The sequence below is a fragment of the Cynocephalus volans genome, chromosome 14 (genome assembly GCF_027409185.1).
Source record: "Cynocephalus volans isolate mCynVol1 chromosome 14, mCynVol1.pri, whole genome shotgun sequence".
NCBI lineage: Eukaryota > Metazoa > Chordata > Mammalia > Dermoptera > Cynocephalidae > Cynocephalus > Cynocephalus volans.
The window spans coordinates 57,708,836-57,715,557 of NC_084473.1; the positions used below are offsets into that span (position 1 = coordinate 57,708,836).

General features: G+C 37.7%; 1 pseudogene; it reads right to left on the reverse strand.

The window, feature by feature from the left end:
* Positions 1-828: 828 nt before the first annotated feature.
* On the reverse strand, positions 829-929 carry LOC134363513 (U6 spliceosomal RNA; annotated as a pseudogene).
* Positions 930-6,722: the final 5,793 nt, after the last annotated feature.

Sequence of the window (6,722 nt, forward strand, 5' to 3'; positions counted from 1 at the left end):
AGAAAATGGTCCTGGCCCTGAGCCATATTTGTTAAACCCGCATATAAACTCTATACCCTGCCCCCCTCACTGCAGACATACCTCGGTAGAACGTTCCTTTTCTCTCCCTGTCTATTGGGAGGATATGCTGCAGCTCACTCTATAAGGAAGTTTCCCCAGTAAATGCTTTGGACTGATCATTCTAGCGTTTAGCGCTTTCTTTGGAATACCAATTGGCTTTATGCTGGGATGGTTCGGGGCACTCCCCTGTGGGGATTTCCCTGCCCTTGCTCTTGGGGCGATTCCAGCTGTGGATTTGGCGAGATGAAACATTGCTAAATAGTGTTTTTTCTAATTCTATCCTACTGTAAGAAAAAATCGTCTCTTCTGCCCATATTTTATTCACTTATTCATTTGTTTATACCGTGAATTCTATTTAATTCAGTGAGATTTGGCCAGTAGGAACCCATTCAATTTGAATACTATGTCCTCTTTACATATTACATGTTCCCTTTTCTTTCTTTCTTTTTTTTTTTTCTTTTTCTTTTTTTTGAGCACTTCAATACTTACTGGCACACAAGATGTTCCAAACTCAACTTGCACTTGCCCTGTTTCCCTCTGGCATCAGCTATTTATCTAAGGAGCACTGGTTCTATTTCCATTACAGTTCCCTCATGCACCTTTGCAATTAATCCTCCTTCCCCCTCAGCCCCAAGCAACCACCAATGGGCTTGTTGGCTTGTTGTCACTATACATACAATTTTGACTGTTCTAGAATTTCATGTAAATGGAATGATACAGTATGTACACTTTCTATTTTTTTTATTGTGGTAAAAAAATACATAACAAAAAAATATGGAATGCTTCATAAATTTGTGTCTTCCTTGCCCAGGGGCCATGCTAATATTCTCTGTGTTGTTCCAATTTTAGTATATGTGCTGCCAAAGCAAGCATAGTATGTAAAACATAGTATGTAAAGACCTCCTTTGCATCTGGGGTTTTTGTTTTATATCTTTGCATGGAATAATGTTTTTGTGATTCACTCCTGTTATTGCATGTTCAAGATATATTATTTTCAGTTTTTGTTATTGTACTAAAATACACATAAAATTTACCTACACCTGTAGCCACCTTCTCCTTTCCTTCTGTATAAAGATGACCACTCACTTTGCTTCTGCCTTGGGTCCCTTTGGCTGTTATCTTCCTAAGGACTTCACTCCCCTATCTTGCACCACCTCTATCCACCAGATCACTCCCATATAAACATGCTTAATCTCATACTTTGAAACATCCCTCTCTTTACTCTCTACTTACCCTATGATCCCATTTCTCTATTCTCCCTCATAGCAAAACTACAAAGAATTGTCCTCAGTAATGGTCTTCAAATTCTTTCGCTTACTATACCCTAGAAAAATTTTGTAAAGCTATGTACTCTCTTGGAACATTTTAAAGATAACATCTAAAACTTTTCTCATTAAATAGTTGCCCAGGCTGTAACTTCCAGAATATTGTAAATATTGGTGTTTTAACATTGTCACATTAATCTTTTAAATGTATCCAATAAATCTAAATATGACTCGATACCCATCATTTATTTTTTAAAAATGAAATGGCTCTTCTTTAACATACGAATTTTATATTATCCCTTTTTTTCTTTAACTCCTATTTCTAATTCACTTCCCCCACAGAATTTTTTCCTAATGTAACATATTTTATGCTTCAGAGTCTTTTACTTATCACCGTATCATACTTCTCTGGAAAAAAGTATATGAATTGAAATGAAAATGTTTAAAATTTTCCTGTGACCATAAGTCTCTAAAAGTTAAACAATGTCTTATGTATTGTTATTATAATTACCATTAATATACAAGTGATTAAAAGCACATTGAAGTAAAATTTTATTGGAAATGCTGTCTTAATGAAATTAGTAGATATTTTTTCAATTGGCTTATATTTTTGAAGATAACTTACTGCTCAGAATGATGGGGCTCAGCATAAATTATATTCCAATTTTTCATTTTTATGTCATAAGAAACTTGCTCACAAAACTATGTAGATGGAAATAGAAGGAATTTTGTCATAGCAATATCAGTCACTGCTTTGGACTCCTAAATTAATGCCCCAAATCACATCGTGTGAACTACATCATATTATCATCTACCGATTGACAATTAGGTTGTCTTTCAGTTTGGTGGAAAACAAAGAATTGGAAAAACCCGGTTTGTAAAATAATGTATTGGAGTTACCGATGTTTTGAATTGTCCCTTTGCTTGTCATCTCTGGATACTTACACCATGAGGCAATGTGCCATTGTTAGAGGAGGAAGAGGATATGTATGCCTTCCTTTTGCAAAAAGGGTGACTGCAATTCGAAGCAGGAAAGTACAGGCTGTGCCCACAACACTGGTATGCTCTCAGTTGAATCAATTTTAGGAAAGAGTTTATATGAAATTGAGGATCTGGAAATCGATCCTTTGAAGGCCACTGATATACATGCTTTCTCTGCTGACTCCTATTCGCTCTAACAGTCAAATACTGTTAGAAAGGCTATCAACGACATCCACATTGCTAAACATAAATAAACATCATGAGCAAGTAGTTACGAGCTTCAAGACAAAGATAAAAAGAAATGCTAATGCGGAAATCTGACCCAAAATTGCTATTAAAGAATTATCTCTAACAGTTGTCAAACACAATGCACCCATTTTATAATCAATTTTAGTAATAAAGACCAAGACATTGGATACATTAGTTTAGGGACAAGTCTTCTGACCTAGCTGGCTCCAAGCAGGAGTGAGATAGTTGTGCAACGCTGCATTTAAGCAAGCATGGCTGGTCCATTTTCTGAAATAAGCCAGCCCACTAGAGCTTTGATGAAGCATCTTACTAGGTATGGGCAGCTTCTGAAATGGTGGGAAAAACTGTGGGTTTTGAAGAAACATTTGGCTCAGCCATCTCTATCACAAGTACAGTACTATGTGACATTTCAAACTATTGAAACATTAAAGTAATGTTTTGGTAGGGTCCATTTTTGAAAAAAATCACTGGCGCCAAAAGAAACTTTTCTCTTCAGGCCACGATATAAACAGATACCAGACGCATGAGATGTTTGGGGGGAGGGTGATGGAGCCAACCTTATAGCTCCTTACTGGGGAAAACCATCCGCAGGGATCCAGAGCCATGTCTCCAGCATGCAGCTGGAAAACCTTGGGCATTGTTTCCAGAGCTTTCAAAAAGCCCCACAAAATGCAGAAATGTAACTGGTGCAGCATCCTTTTTGAAACTGGTAATATATTTCTGTAAGGTTTAATTCTCCATCTCATCAACCAAACAGGGAAAGTCAGAGCATCATTTCTCCCCCACCCCCAAACGACAGGTGGTTTTTCTCCGGCTTTTCTGTCCGGGGCCTTTCTCTCTGGTGCAGCCTATGGAACATTCAAAAATAAGCAGCTTACTATTATTAAACTTTTTGTTTTCTTTCTAATTCAGTCAGTTGAGTGATATTATTCAACTCTTGACACTCCTGAAAAGTGCTTCTTAACTTCCTCCTCAATATAAAACATTAGTTTTAAAATCTCGCTTCACGCACCGTTTGGAGAGGGCCGGGTGATGCGTACCCGCTGATACAATGCAGTGTTTTTATTTGATGGACAGAGGAAGACGCCTTGTGGCTGTTGTACTGGAATTACTCCTTCATGTCAGGGATGGTGCCTGTGGACATTTCCGACAGTAGTGGCCCAGAGAGACGCTCACAGCGACAGCCTGACTAAACACAAGCACGCCAGTTTGTGGAACGGCTCCTAGGAAGGTAGGCTTATGAGCATGCGCAACAGATTTTCCTTTACGAATCAGGTGAGACGCAGGCTCTTTAGAACATGCGCACACAGATTTTCCGATAGGAACCAAGTGAGCATGCGCACATAGGTGAGACGGGGTCAGGCGAGGGTCTTTGGAACATGCGCGATCAGCTCCAGGCGCCTGTGGACATCGTCGGAGATGTTAGATTTCTCCTTGGCTGCATTCCAGACTCCTGTGAAGAAAGGCTGGTATATTCCTTTTTATAATAGGAGTTTTAGCATTTTGTTTTTTCCTTGAATAATTTTCTTTCCAAATATAACTATATTAATTGTAAAAGGTCTAACAGTTAACAATCAACAACCCAATAGAAACATAGACAAAGGACTGAGGAACAAAGAGCTCACAGAAAGATAATTACAAATAGACCTTAAACATATGAAAAGATCCTTATCCTCAGTTGTAATAAGAGGAATGTAATTAGAGCTACACTGAGATACTAATTTTTACTCATCAGATTGACAAACTTTGAAACGTTTGACAGTGTACTCTATTTGGGAGGATGTAAGAGAAGCAGGCAGTGTGTTACAGTGCTGGCAGGAGAGTAGAATGGTGCAGTCCTTAGTGGTTATCCAAACCACGCTGGATTTCCACTTTGATCCAACAAGTATATAATGGTAATTTGTCCTACAAATACACTTACTTACTTATAAAATGATATGTTTATGAGGTTATTGATTGTAATCGCAAAAGATTGGAAACTATCCTAGTATCCAGCAGAGTACTGATTTTAAAAATGATGGTACAAATAACACAATGGAGCATTATGCAGCTGTGAAAAATAATGAGGAAGTTCCCTAGGTACTGATATGGAAAGATCTCCAGGGTATCTTGCTAAGTGAAAGAAGCCCAAGTGCTGAACAGTGTATAAGGTATGCCTTTTGTGTAGGAAAGGAGAAATAAGTGTATATGATGCTTTCTTGTTTCCACATAAATTCTAGAAGTATACTCAAGAAACTAATAATCATGGTTTCCTATGGGAAAGCAGAAGACAGAGATAGGGTGAGAGACTTTTCAATGTATACCTCATTATAACGTGTTGCTTTTTGAATCATGTAAATGTTACTAAAAACAAAAATAAATAAAACTACAGTAACTTATAAATTCAGAAATGTATAGTACAAAAAGTGAAAAATCTCCCATAATTTCACCTAAAGGTAATTACTATTAATAGCTGTATGTTCTTCCAACACCTTACTTGTTTTAGTCTTAGAAGTATTTTTTAAAATTTAATTATGTGTGTTGTTCACAAAAAAGAATATATTTATGTAAGTTACAAGGCATAATAAAATTAATCTCTTTGAATCTGTATTAGTCCGTTTCTGTTGCTTATAACAAAATATTTGGAACTGGGTAATTTATAAAGACAGTCTCTGAGGCTAGGAAGTTCAAAGTCCATCTGGTGGTGGTGACAATGACCCAGGGGTCTCACATTGCAAGATGATGGAAGCAAAGAGGGCAGAAAGAGAGAGACAGACTCTCCTCTTCTTTGAAAGCCCTCAGAACCATGCCTCTGACCACCATTTTTATCCATTCACTATGGCATGGTCCTACAATCCGATCACCTCTTCAAGGCTCCACCTTTTAATTAATAGGATTTCCCACCCTCTTAACAGTCACAGTGGGGGCTAAGTTTCTAATACTTAAAACTTGGGGAACACAATTCGAGCTTCAGTGAGTTTTGGGAGGACATAATTCAATCCAGTACAGAATCCAACCCAATTTACGAAATATAACATTACCAATATGGGTGAAACGCTCAATTGTTTCTCTCACATTCCTGAATTTATTCCCACAGAAGTAGCCCGTGGGAAGACCTTCCTTTTTTTTTTTTTTTTTTTTTTTTCTTTAAAGATGACCGGTAAGGGGATCTTAACCCTTGACTTGGTGTTGTCAGCACCACGCTCAGCCAGTGAGCAAACCGGCCATCCGTATATGGGATCCGAACCCGGGGCCTTGGTGTTATCAGCACCGCACTCTCCCGAGTGAGCCACGGGCCGGCCCCAAGGGAAGACCTTCCTTAATCTTCATTTTTGATCCTGGTTGCTAAGAAGAGCTATTGACAGGGTCATAGTTCAGAAGGAAGGAACAGCTAAGTAATCAAGAAAATGTCTCCTCTTGAAATGGGTATAGGGCTAGAAATAGATAAGCTATTGAAAGATTTAAGAATCATACAATACAGGAGTTTAACAACCTATGTGCAGTGATGGAAAAGGGATGGTCAGAGAGTTTGAAAAGTATCAGGGAGTTGAAAGGGTTAATAGAAACGTACAATCTGGATAGTCCACAACAAATTACTGAAGTAAATGCAAAACAAGATAAAGTCTCACAGAATGTGGAGAAAAAGGGAAAAGAAATCAAGATAAGAAAAGAGGAGGAAAAGAAAGACCTAGAGGGCTGGTGCAGGAGATACAATCTATGCATGACAGGAATACCTGAAACAGAGGACAAAGCAAATGGAGCTGAAACAGTAATTAAGGAACTAATTGAGGTAATTTTTCTGGAGTTGAAGAGTAAACTAGATCCATAAATGGAAAAAGTACACAGGGTACCTTTAAAATTTGACAAAAAGAAAGGAACACCTAGACATATTCTGGTGATATTTTTAAATTTCAAGGATAAAAAAATTTTATTTTTACAAGTATCCAGACAGAAAAAGCAAGTTACCTATAAAGGGGCAAAAGTCAGGTTGACCTCAGATTTTTCTCTTGCAACTCTAAATGCCAGAAAACAATGGAATGATATCTACAGAGTTTTAAAGGAAAATAATTTTGAACCGAGAATTAAGTACCTTCAAAGTTATAATTTCTGTACAAAGGCAACTGGAAGACCTTCTCAAATATGCAGGAATTAAGAACGTATGCCAACCAAGAGCCTTCCCTGAAAATT